A 13256-nucleotide genomic window follows, 5' to 3' on the forward strand; every position below is an offset into this window, starting at 1 on the left:
TTTTATAACAATTCAACTATTATTACAACTAATTATTAATTAACAATTTATTATTATGGAATATCTTTTCAAATACCTACGACGATCCTTCGCAAGTAGTCAAATAAGCGACACCCGAATATGGGTTACGTGGCCTGACCAGAAACTTTGCTGGCACCCGGATACGGGTGTCGTGGCGGTCAACGTGTTAAACACGAGAAAGGACACGTTCGAATGATACTGTAAGTTCGATTGAATTCATCGTCGAATCAGCTCATGTTCCAGAATCGCCACAAGTTAATCATTTTCGTTGCCTTTTTATCTCATACTTCGTGTTACCTGTTCCCCACGAGGAATAGTAGTGGAAATCAGTCATCTTTTCCGGCCACGCCACTGGGGAGGAGAACGAAAGCGGTTGGAGGCAGCGATCGGGGGAAACCGATGATAGAAGTGGACCGAGAGTTCGTCCGGGCACGTAAGACGATAAATCATGCGGTTACAACACGTCCATGTGAATGCGCACATGCATGAATTACACCTGCGGTTATGCGTATGAATGTGTATGTCGTTCACGAAAATGTAGTTAGTATCCGTGTGAAACTGTATCCGTATACAGGGCGTTTCTAAACTGATAACAGAACTTTCGTTACGAATTTCATTCACTTCTACGAATGCATTTGGAAGATCGAGAGACAGAAAGATTATTCGTATCCTTTGTAGCTATATTTCTTTCATATTTCCATCAACGGAAGCAGGTTTCAGTTGAAAGAAAAATTTGATTTCCGCGTTCGCATGGTAAATCGTTTCAATCTCTTTGAAGTAAAATTCTTCATTTGCTAGAATTGCTTCCGTAACAATGCAGCCTGTTTGTGCATACAAATATTGGTAACGCATATTCAAGTGTTCGTAGCTATATCGTTGCTGCTGCGCGTGTTTGCACGCGCAAGTATAAGTAGATGCATACGTTTACTCTCTATATATTTGGTTACGTTCACGCGCACGCACCAAATTGCGTACATACTGTCTTTCACATACTACGCATACGTATAAACGCAGAGTATGTAGAATTAAATAAAAATTGCGGCCGAAAAAGCAGTTGTACTTTCGAGTATTCGTGTGTTTTCTCGGATCAACTTTATCGGTGGATTCTCTCAAGTCTTAATTAACCTTCAGAGTCGTTCAATTATCGATACGAAAATTATTTTACTTTTTATTTTGCTTTCGAAGCACTTATCGTGAAACTTTCATCTCCGAAGATATTTTTAAGCGAAAAGTATTACGAAAATTATTATAGATTTTCTGAAATTACAGTTACTCATCGAGTTATCGATATAAAAGTGATCTTAAATTTTTATTGCATATTTTATTTAAGCTTGTATACTGGAATTTCTGTTTCTGTAAATGTTTCTAACGAATGAAAAATATTGCTAAATTAATAGTAAGCAGTTCTAGATAGTATTATTTATTTATTTATTTATTATTGCTTAGTCCGTGCCTTTCGGCTTTGGACGAACTTTCGGTTTTACATCTCTTATGTCTATTTCTCTTCTTATGTGTCTACCTCCCCTCTTTTCCACTCTATTCTATTGCACTACCTTACTTATTCTACCTCTAAAAACTAAAAATTAGGAACTATAAATTAGCAACTAATGACTAAAAACTGTCAGTTCTAGATAGTATATTTTACGATTATAAATGAATAAATTTACTATAGATAATAGATAACACAGTATACATTGAATTATACGCACTAAATAATAAATCGAATGACCTCTGATGACCTATTTCGCTGTCTTAAATCAAATAGTAGATGTAACTGCTGTCAGTCGCATTGCACGGTTGGTACACCGTAAAATTGTATTGTACAGCTCGACGCGCGTACGTCGAACAACGTCGCGCAGCAGATTTTTCTCGCGCGTAACTTTCCGAATAAAACGAAGATAATAAAATATCGAGTTCGAGTGGAGCATAAACTCTCGCGTCCTTCGTTCGCAGTCGTGATAAAAGCGACTGCCGAATTTTTCAAGCCCGTGAATCGCAGTAATCTCTTCGACGATTCGGCAAACTAACTTTCTGTTTAAGATCATAATCTATAAAAACTCCGCTTTTATAGTGTCTATGATGTAGACTATAGTACGATTATTGTGTGATTATGTATGCACGTATTAGGTTGCCCCAAAAGCGTCTTTCGCTATCTGCACGCAGCTGCTTTATCCGGCAATGTTTATACAAACATGAAATCTAATCTGTCAAATGTAAATAGAACAACGTAATAGAACAAAATGCGTCATACATAATTCAATAAAATAATATAAAGCAGGAAATGTTGTGCATCTATTATTTTCATTAAGACGAGAGAAACTTTAGGGTCAACCTAATATTAAACATGTTATTTATACATTCTATAGCATAGCAATGATAGACAAATGTTTTGTATATTAAACAGTATGATAATGGAGATGTATTTTTATCGGTTAGTTATAGTTATCCAATACAAAATTCAGCTACTTTTAAATTATAAAAAGTATTTAGGGAAAGTTGTATAAATTTTCAAAGTCGCTAAAATGTATGAAAATTGATTCAGAAATGATTCGTGTTTACATTGTTAACTATCGATTGTTAGCTTTTTAGTGAAACAGAGAGAAAAGTGGACTTTTTGATAACGCAGTTGAATGATTTGAAAATTCCTCGTTATTCTTTTCCATATTTGCTAGCAACAGTTTGCTTTTTTCTGTTTTAATATTATACGAACTCGTACATTCAGACATTTAGAACCACAGGATAATCCATTAAATTATAACAAGGATATCTTTTTTATTGTCAAGATGATAGAGATCAATTAATAATCTTCTACTTGAGATCTATTTATTCTATAATTACCTTTATAATTACTTCTATAATTACTTCTATAATTACTTCTATAATTAATTATAATTTTCTTGAAATCTATAATTACCTTTTCTTATTTACGTTATTCTTTTAATAATGATGTTCCGAAGAACACACGAAGATCACAGGTGAATAATATTTTCTCATTGCAGCGTGACTTTCTAACGAAACACGAACAACTCTAATATGACGTGATAGCATATTGTTAAAGTTTTCGGGAAGCCGAAGGTATAGTTAAGACCAGTAATATTTAGAAAACTTTGTAGGGGATGAAAAAACGTATAAAACATGCACATGAAAAAACAATAAATGTCCAAGAATATTCGCACTATAAATATTTCCCGCACTACTCTGTACTCTCTACACGTTAAAATTTTATTTAAAAAAAAAAAGATGGCATTTCATACGTATCAATTTTGTCATAACGTTTCTCGAACGTCCCTTTGTCGATCATTTTCCACAATCCCTTCCATTTCTTGCTCCATTGCTCGTGTATTCCGAAAAGAGCTCGCAATTCCACAACTAGTCGAGTGATCGCGAAAAGGCTAGCAATGGCATCCCATCGCAAAATTCTCCCCTCTCCGTGAAAGTTATGCTCACGCGGACTGCACAAAAGTTAGGCACGTCCGCACACGATGGCCGATTCTCCTGCAGTATCGCCGACCATCGCCGTTCCAGAAGCGTATCTCGGGCGAACGAAAACTTGGCTATCGTTAAGCAAATTGATATCGGCCGTCGTCGGAAAGTTTCGTGCCGCATAAGCTTCCTTTATGGCGTGCACGAAAACCGTGAACCGTGTACGTATCTGCGGGGCCGAGTTCGCGTAACGCACGGATTATTGGCGCGCGAACTTCCGCCCGAGAGTTCTGTGTCGTCGATAGAACGTTCCCCGGAACGAGATTCTGGATTATCGGATGCCGACAACCGGCTTTCCAAATTGTTTCGACCCCGTATCGAAACTTTCAACAAGGAAATTTATTTCAATTCCAGGAGGAGCCGGAACTGTTCAATCTCTCTAATTTCTCTTCTACGACTGCGTCACTTATGTCATCAATTTCATTAAAATCAATCATTAAAATAAAGAATATCGTCACAGGCTGTTGGAATTATTACCCAATGCGAATGTTCTTCTAATTTCTATGCATTTATGGAAAATTTGAAGATACTAGAATACGCAATTGGATTGGCTTTATTAAATTATATTCTCAAAAATATAAGTTTGCATAAAGATTCCCAGTCTATTCGTGAAAGTATCTACGATATACGTATATCTGTGATCTCTTTAATTTCGCGATTTAATAACATATTAATCAGATTAATTTGCGACTAATGGTATTTATTATATTTACGATTGATCTATGTGCGATTTAATATCGCGTTCTAATACGCGAGAAAGTTGTCACAAGTCGAATGTTTCCTGGCAAGATTTTTCTCTAATTTTTGAATGACAAGGAATTGGATTTATTAGTAGAAATTTGGACCGAGTTGTTTTGCGTACACGATACGTTAAAAGCTCTATCTATAGCAAATGTGCACGTTTACGAGTAATAACTGTGCTTCGGTGCTTCGTTGAGCGGATAAATAAATAGCGTATGGTTTGATAGGTATCAGGTTCATGTGTATTTTGAATGAATGAAAATGGAGGATGTTTTCATATTCGATTTTGTATCCATTAGTAAATATATTTTCATTGCAGCATATTCATGATAAATGTTATACATACACATGGACGATGGTTATATGATCTTTATATATTTTACGATGGTTATATGACGATGCTTTTCTATACACAGGGTGTCCTAGATTTAAACGATCAAACGTCGCCAATATGTTCTACGAGTAAGAGTAAGTAGAAAACGTTATATAAACACAGGCCTGCAACCACTTAATAAAAAGGTTATAACAAAAGTACGAAACCTAAAATTAATCGAGAGACGAGACGTACGAACGACTAGACAAACATTATCATGGAAGATGGATTGGTCTGGGAAGATACATTGTTTGGCTCGCGAGATCGCCAGATTTTATACCTCACTTTTATTTGTGGGGAACAGTGAAAACGATTGTGTATCGTACAAGAGTCAATTCGTGACAAGAACTGATAGAAAGGATTAACGATGAATTCACTGAACCGAAGCAAGATAAACATGAAATTCGGAGAGTGATAAACTCAATCTCTTTACGATGTCAAGCTTGCATTCGAAACGGGGCATGGTATTTTGAAATTTAAACGTAACTCGGCATTGTTTCTGTAGAATAAAGCGTGATAATAAAACGTTTGTGAACCTATGTTTATGTTACATTTTATTCTCTGATTTCTATTCATATAATACACTGGTGAAGTTCGATTAAACTTGAGACACCCTATATATTGAAAATGATTCACGCAGGAAACTAGAAAGCTTCGATCTATACAGAATCGTGTAAATTTTGTACAATTTCTAATTTGATTATTGGATAATTTTGAGTAGCCGTTTCCATTCTATTGCTATTCTATTCCTAATTATTTTCTTCCATTGCAATGACAATTAACGAACAATCCAATGGGAAAGATTTCTGAAAGTTTCTAAACAACATTTTAGTCGTCGTACATAACTGTATTAATATTATCAAATCAAAATATCAGTACCACGTGGAAAATTTCTGGACAGGTTTTTAGGCATTTGATACAATTGAACTAATATTGCCAGTGATAAGTAAATTTTACAAATTACAATTATTATAAATTATAATTAAAATAATAAAATCATGAGAGTAACGCGTATTTCTAATGGAACGAAATTTTGAAATAGATTTTACAAATTAAATATCACTTGATTATCTTACAATTAATTAACGAGAAATTAAAAAAATTGTAAAAAGGAAGTCTATAATCTACGATCTAATCAAATTTATCAATTCATCGATACTATCAGTTGACAACTTATTATGCGAGAGGTTTCTGATGTTTTCGAATTATGAACGATATTTCTGCCACGATAAAGTATTCAACGATCATTTTCGAGTACGAAACTCGGACGTTGAGCGTGTTGACGGAATATTAAATTCGGCCGGAAGTTTTCGAGCACCCGTTGCATGAATGCGACCGGTTCGATAGCGGGTGGCATTGTTTCCGAATTCCCATTATAAGCGCGTTCCGATTCTAGCGAGTGGCTGGCTCCTTTGTCGTCGAGCGAACTTTCGGTCGGAGCTTTTCGTCGCGTCGTCAGGACGACGGTGTAAGAGTAACGGCGGCTTGGTAGTTTGTTATGCCAGCCGACTACGCTTCGTGAACGCGTTAAAATTGCACGCGTCTCGAATTCACTGGCGTAATTCGCGCGAAACAGTCCCCGGTATTGCACCGTGAATTACACGAAAAGCCTTTCTTTCGACGCGCCATCAGGATACGTAAGAGAAATTACGAAATCTCGTTCGTGGAAGAAAAAATAGGAAAGTGGAAACTCCTGTCGTGATACTGGAAATTTTCGCGTCTTGCCTTTGTACAATCGAAGCTATTTTAATCTTCGAATGTGATACAGGCATCGCTAGGTCATAGGAGATAGGAGTTGTTTAATTTTGAATTACGGTCTTTTGTTGAAGTTGACTGATAGAGGAACGAGTGGATGAATTTGTAATAGAAAAATATATAGAAATAAGTATTGGTATAAGTATAAGCATAGGTATAGTTTATGCTGATCCAGATCCTCACTCTTACAGCGTTACAATACAATAAAGCGTAATAGGGAGCACATTCATATATTTATAGCAAAAGACATCACCAAACAGTTAACCTTGGTGTGTAGCTTCAGCTGAAGGCTACAAGAAACAGCGATAGAAATCTACTTATAGCTCTTTTGTTTCTAGACCTTGCAACCCAAAACAAAATTTATATTGAAGGGCAACCATAATATGCACCTCTGCTTATTTTGAAATATTTCACTAAATCCTATTCTCTTCGTAACATCGGCCTCCAGGTCACGGATATACAAAAGAAAAGGTGTAGAGTTTTTCAACTATATTTACAGCAAAGGATAATACCAAAAAGTTAACCTTGCTGTGTAGCTCTAGCTAAAGGCTACAAGAAACAGCAATAGAAATCTACTTATAGCTCTTTTGTTTCTAGACCTTGTAACCCAAAACAAAATTTATATTCAAGGGCACAATAATATGCATCTCTCCTTATTTTGGATCTTTTCACTAAATTCTGTTTTCTTCGTAACAATGGTCTCCAGGTCATAGATATACAAAAGAAAAGATGTAGAGATTTTTTTTAAGTAATTACTTCAACATCTTTTATAAAAAATATTTAGGCATCTATACTTTTAATATTTACACTTTTATAAACAGATGGAGATTGTATCATTTACGCGATGGGCTATGATTTCTATACTAATTATCCGTCCTGATACATACGTATATATTGTTTATCTGACCACGTATGGCCTGTACGGTACTTGCGTGACAGGATATGATTACTACTCGCTACTTGTCTGACAAGGTACGCCGTGTGACAGTGTTTATGTGACAAGGCACAGGCCCTATATTAATTGTCTGTCTTGATATGGTTCCTATATTGTTTGTCTAACTAGGCGTGGTTCCTATATTACTTGTGGCATAGGGCTGGTTCGCATACCAATGAACTAATTAGTTATAACTCTCAGATTATTAGGTTGTGTAACAAGTTCGTGTATCCTTAAGTAATGTACGCGTTTCATGGAATGTAACTTCATGTTATGTAAATGAATCACACAGAAATGATCAAATATATTGTCAATCTTTCGTACAGCGAAATATGTTTACTTGATATGTTCATAAAAAATAATAGAAGAAGCTGTTACGTTATATACATCGTATTCATCGCATGGATTCTATGATATATCAAAGTAAGAACACATGATATTTCTATTAAAAAATCGCGAACGAAATTATGATTCAACCTTAAGTACGTCTGATCATATACCATGATTTTATACTACTTATCCGCCAAACGGGTTATCTATACTACTCGTCTTATTCTATAGAATCTTTTCTTACTCTATAACTGTCTCGTGACGAGAACGAATTACAAACGTACAAATTACCGTTTTGAATTATCACGGAAATTAGCAAATGAACACTGTGAATGTTTTCATGACTCACTTTGTGCCGAACTGGTATAAGATACTCGCATGGACCGCCGTCGAATACATCCAATTACAGCCCGCAACAATTAATCACTGAAACGAGAAGTAACTGTCTTGAATACAGCTGAATCCACTCGGAGGACTAAGAAAATGGTCGATGCGGAGGAGAATTGCGAGGAAACGTTACGATGCGTCGTAAAGGGAGACACTTCGAGAAGTTACGAGTGGCTCGTAGTCCACTCGGAATCACCTCGAAGGGCCTCGAAGGAAATTAAGATGGACTACGGGACAGCGTAATGGCGTCAAAATTGTTCCCACAATTTCTTGGTGCTTCCGATGCGCCAATATCGAATAAAGACACTAACTGCAATCTGCAGTAACCCGAACACGCGAATGCCGTCCGTTATATAGGAAATTTCTTGCTTGTTCATAAAGCTATTGGGATTTGAACTCGTTTAATAAATTTGTCAAGGAAAAATTGTTTTCATCTCTTGCATGAATTTTTCATGACTTTCGTAATTTACTTTTCGTTTTCAGCAAATTATATCCTTTTTACCGTATAACAATACTTTCATCCAAGTTGTGCGCGATCAAGCGATCTTATTCTCCTCTGTCTTAATTCAGTTCCAGAGTAAACACTTAGGAAGTTGACGTGATTCGAGAGTGATTTTATACGGGGGGAAATTGATTGCTTCCCTTGGAAGATTAAAGGGAATGCAGGATAGGTTTGGTCAGACATAAGTAAAGAACGAAGTGTATGTACCAGAATAAAGCAACGTGGAAATAAATTCTATTATATTATAGATAGCAACCAAGGATCAAAGTTTTGTTTCATGGAAGTTTCGAAGGTTCCAAACTTTCCAGTTAATATTATTATATATAATATATAAACTTTCGAACTTTACAGCGTAATATTCGTCGATAAAAAATTTCTAAAAATTTCAACGTTGTTACGAAGTGTGCTGAGAGAGTTATCAGAGCTACTACCGTCTATTAAATTCCATACTCAGGATACCAACGCGAAGACCAACTTTTACTTTCTTAATATAATATACGCTGACCACAGCGCATCTTTAGTAGCCAACGTACAATTACATTTTTGAATTTAAGCGTCCATGAGGCGAGCTAGCAGCTTTGAGCAATAAAATAACGATTATCTTAAATTTTGTATGACTTGTACGAAATGCGTGAAAGTAAAAATATACTACGCAGTGTCATATTCTTCGAAAGTATGATAAATTTCGAAATAAACGAGTTTATGCGATAATACGCGCGCAAGATTGCGAGTTATATTCGTTTCTTTTTATTTAAATGTATCCTATATGTTACATGAATATTTTCTCGTATCTCAGTACCGAAAATTAAAGAAGAAAAACTAAATGACGATATCTTAATAACAAAGGTAATATCCTATTTAATGCTATTCCGTCTAATTATTCTATCTAATACTCGATCTACGATATTAAAAAGAACCCAAAGACAGTATCAGAATAGTAAATAACGAACGTTTAAGCTACCAAAAAGAAGAACTCGATGACAACAGACAATATCGATGATATCCCAAAATGGTCTATACATTTTCCTTGTAAACCCACCAGAGACAATGCATCGAACCTACGTAAAAGAAGAACCGTGCAAACCAAAGGATCGTATCTTGATGAATACGGGAAGCATTTGCCGAAGCGACAGTACGTTTCCGACCCCGTGAAATCCAAACGTCCGGTCCTGACGGAGGCCGCATTTCACACTGTGCATTCGCGTCCAGCCCCGTTCGGAAGCATCGTCCAGGACAACGGAAGTAAGTGGGCACAATCGATCGATATTTCCTTCCTGGCTTGGCACGGTCAGCCCGCCAACATTCGGCTACACGCGACTGGCTGGCTCGTCCGACACCGACGCGACGCGATGTCTCTGTACGCTGACAATCTCATGCATTATGGGCATCCTCGAGGCTAGGCGACTTGGCCGGATCGTAGAAACGAGGTAGGCCAGCCGATGGACATAAGCTACACCTCCTCACGATCACCGCCATCCTCGTTCGTGCCCCTTTGTGCAACGACGCTATCTGATCACCGGTTACGGTATTCTGGCACGAAGATTAACGTTCTTAGACGTTATGGGGCGGTTCGCCGTGAGGGAGGAATATAGACGAGAATGGGACCGTCTTCGAGGTTTGTTAGGCGACTGTGCGGCGAACACCTTGACACGATGATGAATCGAGCTGCCGTAATAATTGAACGATGTGTCGTCTTTATTTTAGGTAATTTCGGTTTTGTGTGCGGGAAGCTTCGTTTTGAAAAAGTGGGATTAATTTAAAGTTTCGTTAGATTTTAGCTTTTAGGATTTTGTTTGTTAGTTTTAACGTTTCAAAATACATATGGCATATCCTGTTTAACTGGAAATATTACGTTCAAATATTTGGAAAAGTACGAATGATATGAAAAATGTTTTCGACAGTAGTTGCCAGATACACAGGGCTACATATTGTGCTTTTATCTATTTTATCTTAGGTTATACAACGTTGTTTATTTTTCTAGTTAGGTTTAAGCATGTCCGCGACGCAACCAACACTCACCGAAGCGTATAGTGAACAACGTCATTGTCATCTAAAATTACGAAACTTTACGAGAGTAGCATTTACAGTATAGCATTTATTTGGCAATTTGCAGCAGTTACATCGTTGTTGCAACGGAACTGTGATATTTTAGCTTTATGAATTTAGTATTGCGATACTGTAACAACCTGTGCATGCAGAATCTGTAAAATTTATCAGTGTCATCATATTCTTTCAATAGACTTCATCAACATGTATTATATTTTATGTTTTGAATTTATAATCCGTAACTTTTTCACCGGTTTTCCAAATCTGAATGGCGGCGAAACGATGAAATTTTCGCGAAGCAAATATGAAACACAAATTTCACGCTCATATTTATTATATGATATATAAAATCGATTCTAAAGGACGATGGCATATCTCGTTTCTGTTTTTCTTTCTCCTTGTTTATATCAACAAATGCCGTTCTAAATTATTGCGTCCCATTTCGTTTTGTTTCTCCGAGGAAGTGGATGCTAAATCTTCTTCTGTCTAGAAAAAATTATAATTAAAAAGAATCGCGTAGGGAACGGCAGATGTATCACGCCAGTCCCATGATGTTCATGCTACTTCGCGAGATGTATTTGTAATTTTAAAAAATATATCAAGCGCGTGATGCTTTTAACGAGCACTTTTCACCAAGACAGCTGCTATTTCTCCAGGGAAGAAAGATCGACTGCATCAAATAAAAAGAGCAATAATAAAGGAGGAGATAAAAATAGCTTGTCGTTGCACATTTTGTACGCAGTCGATTATCGTTATACGCATTAAAACTTTATTTCCCTGCAAATTAGTCTGCATAAAAACATTTGCCATGGAAACTGCAACAGAATATCTCGATGATTATTCTCTCTGTTTCCCTTTTCATTATTCACATCTGCACGATCGGTGCTTTCATTTCAGCGATTGTATCAATTTTCCACGAAAATTCATTAACAATATTTATTAAATTCGAACATTTTTGAATTGTTCCTTTTAATTAAATTCGGAAGCACCTCTCTGTTTTTACATTTCTCCGTTCTTAACCATTTCGCTACAGTTTTAAAAAATCGTAACAACGCGTGCTCGGGATTATTGTCAAAAAGAGAAAAAAAGAAAAAAGTTAGGGAAGAATAATGCTCGTATTCGCATAAAGGGGTGGCATTTGTAGTCGTTGCGAGGTACTCCATGGGAAGCACGTGCTCGTCGTAAACGAACGAGAATTGGACCACCGTATCGCGTAAGGTTAACCGGAAGGGGAAACAATTCCGCGAGGGTTGCCCTCCGGGTGAAAGTTATTCGCGCTTCCGACAGTTCGTGGCCTCGTGTTCCACGAATGTCTTTTCGCTGGTTTCGAGGCGAATGCAAATACGGAAAAACTCCAGTCGATTTAACTATCCCCAACCCCTCTCACCATCCACACTCGTATACATACACTCCGGCATCGTTTCGCGATACCAATCTCTCTCGTAACTGCTGCTAGTTGTTTGGCTGCACAATCCTATTTGCCGAGCAATCTGCCACTGCCGGCAGTTCCTGTAATCCCGAGGGGATGCGCTTGGTTGCGGTAATGCAACCGGAAGCGATGCCGAAAAGACCGCCGATTTTCAGGGTCGTGCCTCATTTTCGAGTGTCGTTCGTTCTTCGATAATCGAGCAAATTTACCTTGGAGTAGGGTCAAGGAAGCTTATTCCGTCGATTTTCGGCTTTATTTTATGGTATCTATTCGTTTCGTTGGAAAACGTTCCTTTCTTTGGAAGGTTTTTCAGACGTTTCAAAGATAATTTCGTTTTACGAGAAGAACGAAGATTTTCAGTGTCCGTCTTATTTCTCAACGTCGTTCGTTCGTCTTCGACAAGCGATCGAATGTACCTCGGAGTGATGCCAAGATTAGAATTAAAAGTTATTTTCAGTCTAAAAGTAGTAACAGAGGTCTACTTCTAATTCTGATTCAGTTTCAATAAAAATCAACGTTATTCTTTTCAGAAACACTAGCATTTTTTTATCAATCGCGAGAAGAAAGCTTGAAACTCGTCACTTTCATAAATTTGCTATTTTTATTTGGTATTAAGAGAGTAATTTCTCTCTTCGACGCAAAACATTCTGTTGAAAATGACAACGTGAGTTCGTGCTCGCCATCCATATGCAGATGCGTTAGAGGATGATCCTAGTTACAATCGATAGATTTAATCGATAAGCTTAAGACGCCTTTTTGTTTTTATCCCTAGTTTTTTTTTGTAAGCGCGTGCAATAAAAATTTTTTTGCCTCAGAACGGTGTGATAGATTTATCCATTCAATAAAATAATAACTATTCTGATCTTACCTGTGAGTATAGAAATAACAACACATCCTGTCTACCTTCATTCACGAACCTTAAAGAGAGCAAATATTCTCCAAACTTCCACCAAATTGTCCACCTTTAGAAATCAACATTTTAAGATGGAACATTTTCGATCAACGATATAACCACGAAACTCTGATTAATCGGTGGCAGACGAGTCAATATCCTTATATACGGCCCGATAAAGTATTTGTAGAATAAACGAACTATATATATATATAGGGGGAGAGGGAGAGAGAAATACTTCCTTTTTGTTGACTGTGCAACGGTTTTACCGGATAAACGAATCGACCTCGGAGGAGGTATCGGTCGTTCAATTTCCAATAGCGAACAATCTGGGATCGACCGTTGGCTTAATCTGCATTTCCT

At 37.0% G+C, this 13256-nt stretch overlaps 1 long non-coding RNA gene across 2 annotated transcripts in view; it reads right to left on the reverse strand.

Annotated features, from left to right (window-relative positions):
* Positions 1-13256, reverse strand: part of LOC138183657 (uncharacterized) — a 153953-nt gene that overhangs the window by 5313 nt on the left and 135384 nt on the right. Inside the window, exon 3 of one of the 2 annotated variants that reach the window (XR_011174111.1) lies at positions 7987-8063. The exons of the other annotated variant lie outside the window; for it this stretch is intronic. This is a non-coding gene — a long non-coding RNA (uncharacterized LOC138183657). The remainder of the gene's footprint in view (positions 1-7986; positions 8064-13256) is intronic. 2 annotated transcript variants of the gene reach the window in all.

The sequence above is a fragment of the Bombus flavifrons genome, chromosome 9, assembly GCF_040668555.2.
Source record: "Bombus flavifrons isolate JBK064 chromosome 9, iyBomFlav1_principal, whole genome shotgun sequence".
In the NCBI taxonomy this organism is placed as follows: Eukaryota; Metazoa; Arthropoda; class Insecta; order Hymenoptera; family Apidae; genus Bombus; species Bombus flavifrons.